Source organism: Carassius gibelio, chromosome A8 (genome assembly GCF_023724105.1).
Source record: "Carassius gibelio isolate Cgi1373 ecotype wild population from Czech Republic chromosome A8, carGib1.2-hapl.c, whole genome shotgun sequence".
NCBI lineage: Eukaryota > Metazoa > Chordata > Actinopteri > Cypriniformes > Cyprinidae > Carassius > Carassius gibelio.
Genome location: NC_068378.1, coordinates 15,987,942 through 16,006,917, shown reverse-complemented (window position 1 = coordinate 16,006,917; position 18,976 = coordinate 15,987,942). Strand labels below are relative to the sequence as shown.

Here is an 18,976-nt window from a genome sequence, read left to right as displayed (position 1 = left end):
TCAGCAGTGAAAATGTGGGTGTCGGATTCAGGTTAATTATGTGTGTGTGAGAGAAAGACACTTGCTTCATGCTCTACTGTCATGAGTGAAAGACTGTGAGTCTTTAAAACCAAGCATCGTCTCGGGATGGGGGTCATGATCCTTGACCTTGGAGTTGTCCAAGTTGTCGTCTCCCTTCCAAACACAAAAAGCAGAGCACAAACCAGCCTTGTACCAAGAGAGGAACTCTCTCTCACTGTATCCTTGCAGAGCTTCTAACAGACAGCGGATCTTAAAGGGGACATGTAGAAAAACAGTTCAGGAAACCCATTTGATACTACACTCTCAGAAAAAAGGTCCAAAAGCTGTCATTAGGGAGATACCTTTTTAGAAGTTATACTTTTGTACCTTATTTACCCCCAAAGAGTGCATTTTAGTATGTATATATAGGTACCTAAAGTCTGCAATTAGTTTCTAAAGGGTGTTGTATTAGTACACTCTAAAAACTGCTGGGTTAAAAAATAACCCAACCTTAACCACGCTGCTGGGTCACTATTGGACAGAACACGCGCTGGGTTGGTTTGACCCAAGTGCTGGGTTTTACCGTTTAACCCATATTACTGGGTCATTCATTTGACCCAACCAGTGGGTAAAATTAACCCTCTTGCTGGGTTAAGTCAAACAAATAGTTTAGTCAAATAAATAGTTATTATTTAATAATAAATAGATTAGTCTCAATGGCGTGGCATGGAATAATGGCAGAGGTCTGTGATGTCCCCCTTGTCTCATCACTGAGGCACAGAATGTGCAGCAATGCTCCAGTCATCTCATGGTCCCAACCTGTTGATTACACACAATAACTTAGAGTGCTGCAATATAACTGACATGCTAGTTAAGCTTTTTTGGTGGAAATATAAAAAAAATTGTATTGCAAACATTACCAAATATGACAAAATGTTTATTTACATATTTATAGTAATGGTAATAAAAGAATAATTTGGACTAATATTATCAACATTTAGGCATTAAAAAAGTCAACTGTAATGTTGATAGTGTCTTTAACATTAAAACTCACAAACCCACTTGTTAATCTCCTGACTGGCAGCACTGATGATCATTTAGATAAGCTTAGATAATTTTCATCTTAGATAATTTACATTTATGCATTTGGCAGACGACTTACATTGCATTTCAAGATACACATTTACATTCTTATCAGTTTTTGCTTTCCCTGGGAATCAAACCCATAATCTTGCCATTGCAAGCGCCAATGCTCTACTGTTTGAGCTACAGGGAAGATAATGTTACACAATAAAATGAAAGATGACATGCATGGTAGGGTATCATGTAAATTTAAATTTTAAACTGGCGCCTGTCCATTGAAAATAATCCAGGCGGAAATTCCTTTACACTACTAATCAGAGCCAGATGTGACGACACGTACTTTGATAAAGGCCTATAGTTTTCTCATGTAAATGTTATTCTTCAGGTAAAATGTTCTGTTCTTTGTTTATGGTTGTTTACTTACAGTACTTTTTGTTTTCTCATTTACTGGTTTGGTTCATTTGAAGCCATTTTCTTGATGTGGTTTAAATTCTAAATAACTGCTATAAGAACAAGCTAAAAATGAAGCACCATCACCAGTACTCTGACTTGCGATATAATAGCTTTATATTCTTAGTATACAGACAGACATTTCCAGTGAAATCGGACTCGACAGCTCAAATAATAAATCATTATTATAAATGTACCGTTGTGAATCGGGGGAAGTTAAAGGATTAGTTCTCCCCAAAATGAAAATGTCCTAATAATTTACTCACCAAAATACCATCCAAGATATCCATGTCTTTCTTTCCTCAGTGCGAGAGAAATTATGTTTTTTGAAGAAAACATTTCTGGATTTTTCATCTAACAATGGACTTCATTGGTTACCATCGTTTTTAAGTCCAAATGCAGTTTCAAAAGTCTTTGAAGTGTTTAAACGGGCTGTACACGATCACAGCTGAAGAAGAGGTTGTTAACTAGTGAAACGATAGGTCATTTTCATAAAAATTTGAAATTATAATTTATAGACTTTTTACCTTCAACAGTTCGGATTGAGCTGATCAACAAACAGACAGGGAACTACGTCATCACGTTGAAAGGTCATGCCGGCGCCGGCAGAAGTACCGCCCCACTGTTTACAATGCGACCATAAGTAGGAGGATAGTTCAAATAGTATTATTTGCAATTATATATATATATAGTAATAGTATTCAGTGAATATGAATAGTAAATGAATAACATTCTGATGAATATGAATAGTAGGCGTGACCTTTCAACGTGATGACGTAATTCCCTGTCCGTTTGTTGATCAGCTCAGTCCGAACTATTGAAGGTAAAAAGTCTATAAATTATTTTTAAAAAATTAAAATGACCTATCGTTTCACTAGATAACAACCTCTTCTTCAGCTGTGATCGTGTACAGCCCGTTTAAACACTTCAAAGACTTTTGAAACTGCATTGATTTGGACTTAAAAAAGAATGGTCACCAATGAAGTCCATTGTTAGAAGAAAAATCCAGAAATGTTTTCCTCAAAAAACATAATTTCTCTCGCACTGAGGAAAGAAAGACATGGATATCTTGGATGGCATTGGGTGAGTAAATTATTAGGACATTTTCATTTTGGGGAGAACTAATCCTTTAAGGTGACTGGGACACTGGGAAAAGACACTGATCTTTCATGTACTTGCTCAATAACAGATTTTTGTAAAAATTTGTATCCAAAAAAAGTTACGAATTGCAGCTTTCCTTAACTTTTGTTGGGTAAAGCTGCAGTCCATAACTTTTGGTGCTCTAGCGGTTAATAAACAGAACTGCATGCGTTTTGCAGAAGAACATTGTAACCGGAGTTACTTCTCTCTTTTTATGTCTATGACGAGTCACACAGGTACTGTGCTCCTCCGCCAGTCTAAAATAGTCTGAATATAAAGCCTTATTATATAGGTGTACCGTTAGTGATTCAGGATAAGACAAAAACACGATTTGGAAAATGGATTCATGATGTACTCACTCATTATATACTATTTGTAAATTTTGAGACACACAAAAAAAAGGTTATGGACTGCAGCTTTCAAAATTATAAATATTGTAAATTATCAATATTGTAACCCTGAATTACTTTCATAGTTATCAAGCATATCAAACAGTGCAAACGTCCACCCTTATTGAAGTAGAAACACTAAAGCAAAACTTACAGGTTGCATGTCAATAAATGACTTCTGGGCCTCCTCTGTGGTGGGTCTGAAGACCTTTCCTCCTCTCCTGTAGATGGATGGGGAAAGCAGAGTTGGCAGGACCTTCAAAGCTGTCTCCTCTTTAGCAGCTAAACAATTTGACCAAAATACATAAAGTTGCATTAACATCTATATAGTATGCTGTATATAACAATTCATATTTCTAAAGTAGCATTTCTGACTTTTCTTAACACTGATTATCTCTTCATCACAGAACCTGAACTTTATTCAGAGCATTGCCATGACAAGTATAAAAGCAAGGCTGTAAAGGATAAACTCACCGTGTTTTAATGGCATCCGCAGTAAAAAAAAAAAAAAAAAAAAAAAAAGGCTGTATATAACTCCTAGATCTATTTTTCCACAGCTCATATTGACTGGGGAGTTTTATAAAATTTTCTCAGACATTTATATTTGAGTGTTTCAGCAGAACACAGTAAATAGCAGTACAACTTGCTTTTAGAGATGCATGTCTATTCGTCACAGCCTCCCGTGTGATGGCAAAGATGGCGCTGCTGTGAATATAGCAAAAAACATTATTTATTTGGCCTCAGAAATTCTTCGGGCACACTCGGCAGATGACCACTGTCTTAATAACGTTACTAAATTATAGTCTTAGCACCTAAAATCTTAACAACTTGTAATTTGTTTTCAGGGCGAGAAAACGCTTAACATGAAATCGATTTATTTCTCCTTTCCTCTGACGCTGTTTGTAAAGATTGCACGTCATTCATATAAAACCCTTTTTTTTTTCTTTTTTTTTTTTTTGGCAAAAACGATTCTGGTTCAGAGTCCGACAGAGACTTTACAGAAGACAAACGCAGACTGTGCTGGAACTTACCTCAGTTGCTTTTTCTGACGAGTATTTCTAAAATACAGCAGACTTTCCACACACAACTCACTCACTATTTCCCGCCGATTTACGTGCGAGCCCTGTGAGGGACTAACTTACTGCGCTTGTAGGCCTATGGATTTCATACAAAACGCTTTCCTCACTTTTAAATACGCAACGTCCACAATGAATACGATAATAATTACGTGATTAATTTACCATTTAAACAGCATATTTCAAAAAGGCTGCATATATAGGCTAGCAGGTTTACAACTAAGGATTTAAGGATGCTGCATTTTGTCAAAAAATCTAACCAGCTAGCAGTGTCTATTTAATGTTTCACAGAATAAATACGTTACCCCTCACACTTCCATATCAAAGACTGTATGTTGAACAGTGAAATTAGCTTGCTGTTACCACAACTTATTAGAAATATAGGTAAACATTCATTTAACTTACCATAAAACAATGCGCGCTCCGAGTGCGTGCCTCCTCCAGTCAGAAGTGAAGAATCCAGAAAGTTCCGCAAAGAATGAAGTAATAAACCAGTTGCTGGGTCAAAATAACCAAACCAACTGTTTATTTGTGAATGACCCCGTTACAAATCATTTTACCCAGCATGAGCAACCCAATAATGTGTTTACAGTACCCCAAACAACCCAACTTTTTGACCCAGCACAATCAACCCAACAATTTGTTTACAGAAACAACCCAGCATTTTTTTGAGTGTACCTTTCCAAAGGGTGCCACTACTCCCCTAGTGAAAGCTTTTGGATCTTTTTTTCCTGAGAGAGTATATAGACATTGCAAGTAAATTGCTGCGGAAGTGTATATTGCTAATTCAAACTTTTTTGTATTTTTTTGTAAATTATGTGACCCTGAAAACCAAGATCTTGCTCTCTTGCAGGATGTTTTTCTTATAAAATGTCTCAGAATGTCCTGTTTTTTATATATGTATAACAACTTTTCAAATGTACAGTCTTGCGGTGAAACACCAGATGATAATGCTGGACTGATTGTGGAATTTGTAATGGAAAATAAAATATATTGTATATGTGGGAGAGGAATTCATGGGTGACTTTGCATGGTTCTCTATTTTATGCTTGTTAGTTTGAAAGCATTTCTGTAGATTAGCTTTGAATGCTGCTAATTAGCAGGGTTACCGTAGCACCCGTTTCAGAGAAATATGAGTTACATGCTTGTTTTTGTTAGGGCTTTGGGATAAGCAGTGCATGAGCACATCACAGACATGCCGCTTGGCAGGGCTGCACTACAATCCATGCTTGCTATCTGATCTTTTCAATAAAAGGGTAAGATAACTCACAAATGTTAATGACATAATCATTGTCGTGATTTCTCACCACCAGGTCGCTGCAAATCTTTTTCAGATTCAAACAAATAATTCTCTTTGCAGTTGGTCATTGGTGCTTCTGTGGTGAATGTCTTTTCTTTTCTTTTTTTGTGTCCCACAGAAGAAAATAAGTCATACAGGTTTTAGAATAACATAAGGGTGAGTAAATGATGACAGAAGTTTCATTTTTAGGTGAACATTCAGTTTAAGAACAGATTCTGTGACAGGATACTGTCATGGTGAAACCGGGATTACACCGAGAGATGAAATATGGCCAGATGGAAGGTGTTAGGTAAAGCCTGACTGTATTTCTGCTTGCTACGAGATGTCATCCCTTCTTGCTTGGTTTGCATTGCTTTCTCTTACTTTCTCTCATTCAGACGTTTGAAACCTCATCCTGTGGCTCACAGCTTCACTCAACATACCTTCCGTCTTTCCTTTCATCTCTCCATCTCTCATCCCCTCATTTCCTTCACCATTATTTGTGGATCATTTCTGTTTTTCCCTTACTTTGCTCTCCCCCTCTGCTTTCTGTTCAGGCGAGCTGGAGGGAGACTCCCAGTTCCTTCGTGGAGGTCCTGCAGCTCGTGGCTCTCCTCAGGGTTTCCGGGCTCAGGATTTTGTAATTTTCCGAGTCTTTTTTTTTCTGTATGATGACTGCTTTGGGGCCACTGAGTGTTTCAGGGTTCACTAAACTTTCAAGAGGGCCCCATTCTAGCATGAAGACCTACACACACACACACACACACACACACACGCGCGCAATGTCTTCCTGACTGCTAAACACCTGTTTGTAATAGTATGTGTTCTAATATTTACATTTAGAGACAGGGGTTTGGACTTCGTTTGTTGTCTGTTTTATCTAATTTGTTTTTCACTGGTTCTCTTACGCTGTGTTGAGACCAGCTCTGTGCATTAGAGAGATTGTGTAAAGTCAATATCCGGTCATACAATAGAGTTTCTTAAGGGAAAGAGATTTGGCCTTTATTTGAAAATAGTTGGTCACAAAAAAACATGTGAAAGTGTTTAGATTGCTGATGAAAGATTTTATTTATTGGTTCTGTTTGAAATGAGCACATTGTTTTTCCTACTCTTATCAAATCAGTTAATTCCTTGAAACACATTCCCAGGTCTGTTTGGCACTATATAGGTTGCTTTTTCTCTCTTGATGTTTTTTGTACTTTACAGAGGCTTTCCCCCGTTGTGTTTCATTGTGTTCATCTGAAGGTCAAATTTTCCAAGAGACAACCAAAATACACTACTATTCGAATGTTTGGGGGCCAGTAACAGTTTTTGGCACTTTGAAGTAAGTCACTTATGCTCACAAAATCATACAGGATTAAGTTTTATGAAAATCAAAAATAGCAGGTTTTGCGTGAGGGGTAGGTTTAGGTGTAGGGTTATGTAAAGGATAGAATATTCAGTTTATACATTATAAAATTCATTATCTATGGGATGTCCCCATAAAACAAGGAAACCTGTGTGTGTGAAAGGAGAGAGGCCCCTCACTGGAAACTGTTCGGGTTTGCAGGGGTCAGGTGTCCTCATCGGGACAACAGGGAGAACAGAGAATAGGATGACAGATTCCCAGACATGTAACGAGAAAGCTGTGATTGGTGGTTTGGGTTTACGGAGTGGGTCACAGTGGTCAGACTGACAGGCCTTTGAGCACACACTGTCTGATAGGCAACCTGCTGTGGAAACAGTGAAACGCTCAGGGAGTGAGAGCTAGTTCATTTAGAGACCGAGCGGAAAAAGAGGACTAAAGGTTGAGGAGAAGAGGAGAAAGGGATGCTCGGGGTCACTCATATGTTTGCCATGTGTGAAGAAAAACAGGAGAAATCCTCGCATGAGAAGTGTTGTTTTTTGTATGTGTTTAAAGGGAAAGTTCATCAAAAATGTTCACCCTCACTTTCAGGCCATCCAAGATGTAAATCAGTTTATTTTTTTTATTTTTTTTATTTTTTTATCAATTCAGCATTACATCACTTGCTTACCAATGAAGTGAATGGGTGCCATCAGGATGAGAGTCTGAATGAAAGCTGATAAAAAACACGATAAACCACAAATAATCCACATGACTTCAGTCATCAATTCATGTCAGACTGTCAGAAGAGAAATATGCACAGATCGAGCAAAAACAGTCCAAAACGAATATGTTGATGGATTTTAATGTGAGAGGATTTTTGATTGGAAGAAGCGTTATGGACTTGAAGTTAAACATAGCGAGAACAAGTGATGAAATGCTAAATTTCTCCAAATCTGTTCCAATAAACAAACAAATTTGTCTGGCCTGAGAGTTAACACATTTCTGGCAAATTTTCATCTTTGATTGAACTAAAAGTGAGCTATAAATCAATATGAAATATGAAGTTGATCGTATTTACTTTATTAATACATGCAATATTAATACACCGTATTATTCATTGGTACATTTTTTTATAGAAAAAATGCCTTTGTAATCTTTGATCAAAATGTAATAACATGCCCCACATCTGGAATAGCTTTAGAGTTTATCCAAATCAGCTCTGCCTTATATATCATTTTTGATTATCCCGTTTTTCTCTGAATTATGTTGAATTACAGAAGTAAAATGGGTTGCAAATAACATTTCACTTCACTTCAAGTGAGAGGCGCTAGTTAATTTTTATAAAATGTTTTCTTTTTTCAAATTTGTTACATTTATCAACTTCATTTATCATCTTTTTTACTTCTCGATTAGTTTTCTCTCCCAAAAGGTAGAACAGACAATGGCCATGATGAGCTTATTAAACACACTGATCTAATAAATGATATTTAAAAGCTGTCAAAGTAAATGTGTTGGCACATGCATTTAATAACATTATTGACATTCCTTTTTATTTTTTACTTAAAATTATTTATTTTATTTTTTATTGTTATATGTTTTTAATGTTTTATTTAATTTGTCTTTTTATTATTATTTATGTCACATATTTTGTTATATGTTTCCAGTGAAAACGTCAGACTTGTTTCTGGTAACATATGCAGGGACTTTCCCCATCATTTAGCCCACTTAAATCCCAACAAGCTTGTGTTCATCTGCTTTCTCTTTTGACTACCATATGAATTCAAATCAACAACAATTTGAAGAACCTACCCCACATTTATCTTTTTAAAATTATCTGTTACACTTTGTTACATCAAAGTGATGCAGAAAAGATCTATCACTACTTCTGTTTAATCTTAGCTTTGATGTTAACATGTAACTAAGGACTGACACTCTGATAACCATTTATTTTTAATCATATTTTTGGGGAAATTAATATATGAATGTGCCTTAACAGTAATATCCATAAAAATGCTTTTCAAAAGAAATGAAAGAGAGTAAAAGGAAAAATTAAGAGTGGTTTATCACTGAAACCTTGTGTGTGTGTGTGTGTGTGTGTGTGTGTGTGTGTGTGAGAGAGAGAGAGAGAGAGAGAGAGAGAGAGAGAGAGAGACAGATGTGAAGCGGTAAAGGGGGAACGGTATGATGGAATGCTCCCTAATGTGTTTATATGAAACTCTGTTCATTTTTCATGTTGGTTTTACTCGAGTGAGTGATGTGTGTGAACGAGATTGGAGACAGGATGGCTGTGGAATGTGCTGAACTGTCATTGCAGGTGCCTCTCCCAGAATGCATTTCTGTTCTTTGTGTGATGTCACGATAACATCAGTCATCCTCTTACTGTGACAATCGCTGTGCTATTGACCCCACCCCCCAGACCCCAATAATTTAACTGGGCTAGATTGTGATTGGGGGGTCAGCATAATGGGGCACCCCATGTAAGGTAGCCACAGAGATCAACTCATGCCAGACTGAATTACAACACTGGCACACACACACACACACACACTCTATTATTCACAGTTCAGCTTCAGCAAGCCTCCAGTGCAGTCAGGATGAGTAATAATTACATGGAAATTAAACCTTTCATTTAACAATGTCATCTGTACCTTTGCCCTCTTCTGCTCTCTCTTTCATTCTCTTTGTTTCCCCATCATCAAGTTGAATTGAGCCGAAATGCAATTCTTTCAAGTGCATGTGCCCACCATGTGTTCATGTCCCACTGTGAGTGTGTGTGTGACTGATTGACTGTGGTGAAAGCGAGCTGCCAAGCTAAACCAAACCGACATAAATCTACATTTAACCACAAAGGCTCCAGCGATTACACAAAAGCTCCTAGTGTGCTGCCTCACTGCCTACATCTCACATAGACTGCTGACTTCTAAGACAGCATCTTAACTTTCATGAAACCTTTTAAATTACTGATTTTAAACACTTTAGTTTAGAAATGAGTATAAAGTCTGCCTTCAGTTTTAAGTACCATCTCAAATTCAAATCAACAACCGATGTGTAGAACCAAGTTCTCGTACTACAATTATCTTTTTCGATAATCCTTTACACTTTGGTACATCACAGTGCAGAAGAAAAGATCTGCACTTTTATTAAAACTTTAGTGTTAGCATTTAGCCAAGCTAACAACACCGTGACTAATAAATATGTTGCACGCACAAATATTGGGTATGTTAGACAATTTTTAATTACACGGAACTAATATATATATATATATTTTTTTTTTTTTATGAATAGGGCATATTTGTTATTTATGTTTGTCACCTCATCCATATCTTGGCTTTGATTTTGTTTTTGTTTATTTCTTTATTACTTCTTTTGCAAGGATTTCCTTCTCCGGGAGGGTTTTATGAGATTTTGCCTTAAAATCTGGCAATTTTTTCTTGGTATTTTGAATAAAGTTTATTATTTGTTTATAAGTTTATGTATCAAAAGTACTTTCTCTAAATTGCCATTTTGGATTCTGAATTCACCACAGAAACACAGGGATACAGGGACACAAGAATTTGGCTAAAACATGTCAGGAGCACACCTATGATGTCTAAAATAATGCTTCCATAGGAAGCTCAGGTTTTGAAATTGAACAAAAAAAGTAAAAAAAAAAAAAAAATGTGTGGAACAGCTGATGTGAATGTGTTTTTGAAGGGGCTTGAATTTCATGGGTATGAGTATGTGTTATTGCACCATAATTTGATATAGTGTTGTGGAATGTGTTATGTGAAGTGTGTGTATGGGTGTTGGCAGACATTTCACACCACATAGAATTTTAAGGAAAGAGTGAAATTACTTTCTTAGCACATTTTCTTTCTCCCAGTGTGCAATTATGAATGCTTTATTTTATTATAATATAATGAGGGTCTAAAAGTACCTGTAATTACCAACTCTTATCCACGAAATCCACTCCTGGGTGCAGTCTGGCTGTGATTTTGTGTGTGCTCTGTTAGATGGTCAGTGGTTTGATTGAGGGCTTTATGTCTTTGAGAACATGATACAGCACTAGCTCTAAATAGAGCACATATACAGTATCCTGCTGCTGGTCTGGTACGTGTTATATATTCTTCACTGATTTGTTTGTTTATATGAGAAATCACAAGAGTCTTGAGGGAGGGTTCTATTTGTTTTTCCCTAATATTCAATCGTTATTGTTGAAGGGTGATTTTATTGATGGATGAACTGTAGAGTTTGTGGAATACTCTTAATTTTGAATGGAAAGGAAAATTTGAATGCGAGAACGTCCTCCTTTTTCCACCACATTGAATTTGCAGACTGGTCAGAAATTACTGGACTATAACAGGAATGAAATTAAATACTCTTAAGGAAGGAGAATTAATAAAGCAAGGTGATAAAGGAAGTTTTGGGAGTGATAAAGCAAAGCTGTGGAGGGCACACAGTGGGTGGAGCCAGTAGACACAAAAGCGCCCTGCGTCCCCCCCTGCTCAGGCCCAGAGGGCAGCCCAGGGTCAGACTCTCTCCCTGGGGCATCTTGTACTCCAGCCCCAGGCTTCCAACAGGCCTGTGGGAAATTTTGGAAGGTCCTGAGAAAGGCCAGACCCTTTACAACTCAGAGACCTCACTTCACTCGCTTTCTCTCTCTCTCTATCCTCTCACCTCACTTCTATACGCTCTCTATATTCCTACATATTAAACACAGTAATAGCTCTACAACCCCAAGATGATGAAGATAACCTTTGTTTCCAAGTTGTGGCATAAATGTCTATAGAAAAGAGAAAATATTTGAGTTTTTTTGTATTGGCCGAGCATGTTTTATTTGTAAAAGTCAGATGTTTAGCATAAGAGACATCTATTGGCTTGGTAGGTTGGCGTAAGCTCGCTCTTTAAGGCACTACTAAACACGTGGAAGTGTTTGTGTTGTTGATTTTTATTCTTTCCCTCAATAATGTTGTATATCCTTGTCTGTCTACGTGTGAGTTTTTGGCCAAAGGATTTCGATTATAATCAGATATGTGTGAGAAAAGGTCAACAAAGTTGTGCAGATAGTAGTCCTCACAGCAGCCAAAGTTTAAATCACAAGATACATGAGCTCTATAACCCAAACCAAACTAATGATATGCAATCAGCATTATTCTTTACTTTGAACTGTTCAAATGCCCAATTTCACACTAAGATCCATCCATCCACCATGGCTAGATGAATAACATTGATATTGATGTTTTCTTTAATAATTTAACTATCATTGTCCCACAGTTGTGACATAGTTTCATAAGTGTACTTTGTTACCAAGGAGATGACATGTATTAAGAAAACAGAAAAATCAAGGTAAATTCAAGGTATTCCTGTAACTCAATCAGTGCAAATGTAAGCAATAAGTGTTAAAATATTACGTTTATTCAAAATATATAAAATGCGATTTATGAAATAAGCCTGAGAAATACAAACAGCTGTTGTGTAATCTCAAACTGTAATTAGAATTCAACAATAGTGTTTCATAGAAATGTCATCATGTTCAACAGAAGCCAAATAACACCGAACTCGGGTGTCTAACTCCAGCACTGCTTTAATCAGAGATGTTGAGATTGATTTTAGTGTGGAAAAAATCCATGCAGAAAAAAGGATATGGGCCAAAAAGGCAAGTGTGCCTGATATTCAACTAGCCGTGAGATGAACAGTTCTTTCCTATTTTAAATAAAGCTGGGGAGCAGATGTACAGGCCCAAGGTGAGATGAGATGTTGCTCAAGCACAAAAGAGACAGAATTATGAGGCTGTAAGTTATTATGTGTTATAGTACTTAAGTTTTTTATGAACTATGGGGTTTCTGTGCAAGTGTTTGCAGCACACGCAGGAGTAAGAATGTGTGTTACATTCTTTAAGATGAGATTGCTGAAGGGAGGACGTGTGATGATGGTTTTGCGTGTGTGTGTGATGGTGATGGTGTGTTTGTCGGCTTTGAGAAGGGAGTGCTGAGTGAGTGAGAGTTTGTCACTGAGATTTGTTATACAACCTGTCCTTCTCTCTCTCATTCCTCTATCCTCAGTAATCTTCTCAGTCTCCTTTTCTCATGTAAATCCCTCCCTCCATGAAGAAGGCTCCATCTCTCCTTTAACATTTGGCTGACTGACATATGGAGTGTGTGTATGTGTAGGTGGAGTGTGTGAGATGTTTGAGCACATGCAGTGACTTCTGCAGGGGGTCAGTTAGTGAATTGTGCATATGTAGTAAGTACATACTCATCCTTAACTTGATCATTAACTAAAACAGAAACACAATCGCTGAGTACACACACACATAGACCTTTTATTGCATCTTCCACCCCATCTATTTCTCTCCTACTGTGCGGTTGTGTAAACCCACACATCTGCCTGCCAAACACTTCTGTAAAACTATTGCACATGCACATTGTTACAATAGAAACCCAGTAACAGTACGAACACAGATTTAGGTTTAGATGAATCACCCATAAATTAATAAAATCATAAGTACCAAATCAGCATACATTAGAATGATGTCCGAAGGATCATGTGACACTGAAAACTGAAGTAATGGCTGCTGAAAATACAGGTCTGCCAGCACAGGAATAAAAATATAGTAAAATAGAAAACATTTATTTAATTTGTAAAATATAATAATTGTAATATTTTAATTATAGTTTTTTTTTTTACTGTATTTTTATCAAATAAATGCAGTCTTGGTAAAAAATACAAAAAGTCTTTTTTTACAGTCTTATACAAAAAAGAAAACATCTTTTTTAGTGTATCTGTGTGAAAATTATGTATTTATTTGGATGTTGGATCAGAACATGTGTGATTTCCTGTGATTTTTGCTTGTCTGACTGAGGTAAACTCTCCATAGGATCCGTGTCTACTCCTTACGGACCAGTCCTACTTCTCTCTCTTTTCTTCCCTCTTTCTTCTCTTTGTCTGTATTTTCAGGCTAGAGACTGAATTATTCTGGGCTGTAATAAAGGACCAGTGTCTGTGGGGTGACAGAGCAAGACAGGGTGAAGGACGCTGCAAGGTCCTGTGGGAAATTATAGTTGTGAAGTTGTGTGCGATATACTCATAAGAAGGCAAACTTTCAAACACTTTTAATAGAGTAAAACTTATGAAACTCTGGATTGTGTCTTTTGCTTTCTGTTTATCTGCATTCTCTCTGATGTCTCTATCAGTCACACCACTAAGTGTGTGTGTGTGTGTGTGTGTGGGTGTGTGTGTCTGTGTTTACCAGCAGAGGTGTGGTCCTCTTCAGTTGAACAACACAAGTTTATGTGATCAGGAAATCTCTACTCTCCATGCACCGACATTGGCAATTGACAATACAAGTTTGACCTTTGACTCTTGTACAGTCGGGGGCTGAGAAGGAAGGAAGCGATGTAATGCCTGGTCACTTGTGACCTACAATTGTACTAAAATATATTGATATTAAAGGGGGGGTGAAATGCTATTTCATGCATACTGAGTTTTTTACACTGTTAAAGAGTTGGATTCCCATGCTAAACATGGACAAAGTTTAAAAAATTAAGTTATACATTTGAAGGAGTATTTCTGTTCCAAAAATACTCCTTCCGGTTTGTCACAAGTTTCGGAAAGTTTTTTCGAGTATGGCTCTGTGTGACGTTAGATGGAGCGGAATTTCCTTATATGGGTCTTAAGGCACTTCTGCCGGAAGAGCGCACGCTCCCGTAGAGCAGAGCACAGACATTCACTGATCAGAGCGAGAGCGTCGCGAAATGTCACAAAAGAAGTGTGTTTTTGGTTGCCAGGGCCAGACAACCCTGCACAGATTACCAAAAAAAAAAAAAAAAACAGCATTAAGGGACCAGTGAATGGAATTTATTTTTACAGAGCATCAACGGAGTTGTGCAAGTGTTTGTGTTTGTTCCCTGCATTTCGAAGATGCTTGTTTTACAAACAAGGCCCAGTTCGACGCCGGATTTGCGTATCGTTTATTTCTTAAGGATAATGCAATCCCAACGAAAAAGGGTCACGATCGTGTGTTGGAACCACAGGCGGTGAGTAAAACTGCTTCAAATATCTCTGTGTTGTTAACTTAGCTATCAGCGCGTAAGCACATCAGTAAACAACATGCGATGTTGTCATCAAACTGCACTTTCCACATGTACAGTTTTAAAAAAAAGACGACAAAGTGAAACTTTCCAAAACCGCTAAGCAAATATATACAGTTTCAATACATACCACTGCTCTTGTTAAATTTCAGCCACGGGATCTGATTCTGGATCATAAATATACACTGAATCTGACTGTTAGCCATGGTTTGTTTTGGTTGGTTTTGTCCTCAGGTAATGTCACAGCTTCCAAACGCTCTCAATGAAAAAGGCTACTCGCGCTCGTGATTCTTTAGCTCTGCCCACACGTCACGCCTTCAGCCGGTCGTTTTTTTCCGGGAAAAATCGGTACAGACTATCTTTCTCTTATGAATATAATAAAACTAAAGACTTTTTGGAGTTATGAAGGATGCAGTACTACTCTATAGGTACTCAAGATTAACAGGATATTGAGTGAAAACGAGCATTTCGCGCCCCCTTTAAATACTTTCACAGTCATTCATTGTCATACACAGATGTGCTATGACCATTCAAACTGATTTGAAAAAAGTGTGTAAAACATTGTAGAAGAAATCAGTCATACATTAAATACTGCATATATATATATATATATATATATATATATATATATATATATATATATATATATGTATATATATATATATATATATATATAAATAACGCATATACATGCCATTTATATTTCATATTGGCTATTCGCTATTTATAAAAATGCTAAAAGTGTTTAAAAAGTATGCTATGGAAGTTTTTTTTTTTTTTTACTTGCAATTCTGATTTTATATCTCTCATTTCCAAATTGTAGAATATAAACTTGGCAGGGAATTGTGAGTTGTAAACTTTTTTTTTTGTTATTCCATGGAAGGAAGCTTCCATAGGGAACTGTCATTGGAGCCATGCAGAAAAAAAGATGCATGACTCTCTTGATTATAAATGATGTGTGTTTACTGCAGGTTTTAGATCTTTTTTTCATCCTCATTTGCATAATATTCCGTTTTAGTGTGATTTACAATGTATGTATTTGTTTAACAATCTCTCCAATAAGCATTTTGTTTCTTCCCTCTTGACGGGAGTCACTGGTTGTCAGTGCTGTTTTTGAATCTAGATTGTCTTTAAATTTAGAGGACAGAGTACCTCATCTTCCCTCTGTTCACATACTCTCTCTCTTTCTCAGTCACTCACTCCTTCCTTCGTCTGTGGGAATGAGGCTGTTATGGTGGTGGTGATTTGTGCTGATTATGAATGTGGAAACAGCACGTTCAATAGATTATCTCCCTTTGCAACTGCAGAAAATTAGTTCCAGAACATCAGACTAATCTGTGTATGTGTGTGTGTGTGTGTGTGTGCTGTGAGGGCATTTGAATGTTCCCACAGCATTTTTCCTAGATTATCTTGTTTTGTGGGCTGAGGAACCACACACAAACACAAAGTCCATAGAATGAGGGAGTGATGGTTTTTATGTCATCCATCTTAAACACTTACATACGCACCTACTGCCTTTTCATTATTTTTTTGGTTTTTTTTGTCTTGTTGTCCAGTAAAAATATCAAAATGTCATTAAAACAAGATCAAGAAGCAAAACTGTGTAAGGTAGTAAGATGTGTTTTCAGAGAACATCTTTATCTGAAATTATTTTCCTTACCCCAATGGAAAAATGTTTATATAATTTTTCTTGTTTAAATGAGGTCTAAAGTCTTGACAGTAGGGTGAGGAAAATACTTAATTCAAAATATACAATATTGTTTTAAAACAAATCGTCTCAGGTTACGAATGTAACCATAGTTCCCTGAGTAGGGAACGATACACTACGTCCTCTAGGGGGCGCTATAGGGAACATCTCGTTGGGACCCGTGTCTGAAGCATACATTGAAAAAAACACCAATGGGTGGACGGCTACATCCTCTGACGTCACTGTCTGTGCGACTATAAACAGGTACTGGGAGAACACATCATTCACTTCTTCATCTGAAACTTGCATCCGAAGCATGGCAGGGAGCTAGAGGATGCAGCGTCTCGTTCCCTACTCAGGGAACCATGGTTACATTCGTAACCTGAGACGTTCCCTTTGAAGGGAACTTCAAACTCTGTCCTCTAGGGGGCACTATGAGGAACAGTATACCCACGCCACAGGAGAGAGGTCTGTGGTGCGGTGCAGCTACCTGATCAGGAGAAAGGCCTCCATCCAGGTCTCTTAGCAGATCAGCCCGATAGGCTTGAAGTACCACCATCGTGTGTAACAAAGCCACAGCCTGCTGCTTCGTATGCCTTGCCAAAACCTATGGATGCAAGAAGAAAATGGCGCTCTTACCAGTTCTTTCAGATGCACGCTTCAAACAGAACAGCCAGTGAAGACGAAGAAGAGAATGACGTGTTCTCCCAGTGCCTGTTTATAGTCGCACCGGTAGTGACGTCAGAGGCTGTAGCCGGCCAAAAAGTTGGTGTTTTTTCAATGTATGCTTCAGACACAGGTCACGACAAGGCCCTCTAGAGGACGCAGCTCAAAGCTTCCCTTGAAAGGGAATTACTATCTTCTGCAATTTTGCTTTTTAAGTAAATATTCAGTCCCTCCAGAAAAACGCGATTATGCGATTGCGTGATTGCGTGACTTAATGCATAATCAGCCAAGGGCCGCATATTTATGCGGAGGTCGCATTTTTTTTAAATACACCGCACTTTCGCCGCATAAAATCCCGATTTCAGGAAGCAAAATATGCGGAGGTCGCATGATTTCATAATCATAATAATTTTCGTTTAAAAAAAGTCACATATATCTTAGCAGAAAGTTGAAAAATGTTGCGTTTACTTCACACAAGTAAATTATTTTTATTTCCCAATGGGAACCTTATGAAGTGACGTAATTGCGCGACGTGAACATCATTCTGTGAAGCCCGTGGTGAAACCAGGGTGAAGGACGCAAATCATTCTCATCTGCCAACAAAAATAAGCACAAAAGACCGCGTGAAGCAGTTAGCCGGGGTGTTACATGACAGTAGGGGCAAATTATTTTGAGAGAGGGATGAAGATGGCAAATGATAGGCCGTTAGTTTTAATTTTCACAGTGGACTGTTGTAGTTTCATTCAGAAGTTGATGCACCTCTATAGTTGTAAGATTCTACTTTTTTGTTACAGAATAGTACCAAAACCTTACAGTTGTAAGTATATTAGTAGTATGTAAAATAATTTATGTTGCAATAAGAGATTGCACTTTGCAATTCCTGTAAAACAGCATTAGAATATTTGTGTGTATATTTTATTTGTATTCATTTTTACAGAAGTTGTTGAATATTCATTTTGTAAAGCTATAGAGAACTTGTTTGACTTAATGTTTTGTAAGTTTGAGCCATGTGTAAATTAAGGTCTGAAATAAAACAGAATGAGAACTTAAATATTCTGTGATTAAGTATGCTTGCTTATCATAGGAAGTCATAAGAAATGACTCTTTACAGTAAGGTAGTAGCCTAGGGAGAACAGGGTGTTGGTGGGGGGGGGGGGGGGGTCACAATTTTTTCTCTTTTTCATCAAACCGCAGTTTTTGCAAGTTTCCGCAATTTCATCGCATAAGATTGCAAAACTATCCCACATATTTCCATTGCACTGTATATTAGTTGACAAGACAAAGACAAACATACTTAAGTATGAATGAGAGATATGTTATATAATAACAATAATGAAAAAATGAATATGGAAACAAAAAGCTGAAGACACCCATGAAGACATTCCTGAAGATTTATGCTATTTTCACAAAACTAAAAAGATCAAGTGAAGATTAATTAAGGCAGATAAGGTAAAATCCTTTTTGACAAAGCAAATCTTCTGTCAGCAGTAAATCAGAATATGTAGATTATGATAGCAGTCTTCATAATCGTATAAGTTAAGCAAAGATGTTTCTGTGGAGTTTAATATGACCTTATCTGCTAACTCTGCCATTAAATTAGGATTTGCAGGGGGTCTATGGAAGTCTTAAAGGCATGGCTTGACATGAATAATGTCTTCAAGTGTGTCTTTGTAGAGCTGACAAATAGTTTTGTCTACACAAAGAGTAAGTTGATTAAACAGATGAAAGACAAAGGGCTAGTGAGTGTGAAAACTAAGGCATTAATATCCACACAGCTGTACATATGAAGAATGAATTTCATGAGGAAAAG

General features: G+C 37.2%; 1 long non-coding RNA gene across 1 annotated transcript; it reads right to left on the bottom strand.

Annotated features, from left to right (window-relative positions):
• Positions 1–718: 718 nt before the first annotated feature.
• On the bottom strand, positions 719–4,518 carry LOC128018615 (uncharacterized). Its single transcript, XR_008184925.1, has 3 exons — positions 4,094–4,518; positions 3,217–3,344; positions 719–819 (listed from the first exon to the last, which is right to left on the bottom strand). It is a non-coding gene; the product is annotated as an uncharacterized LOC128018615 (long non-coding RNA).
• Between the last annotated feature and the right edge of the window lie 14,458 nt (positions 4,519–18,976).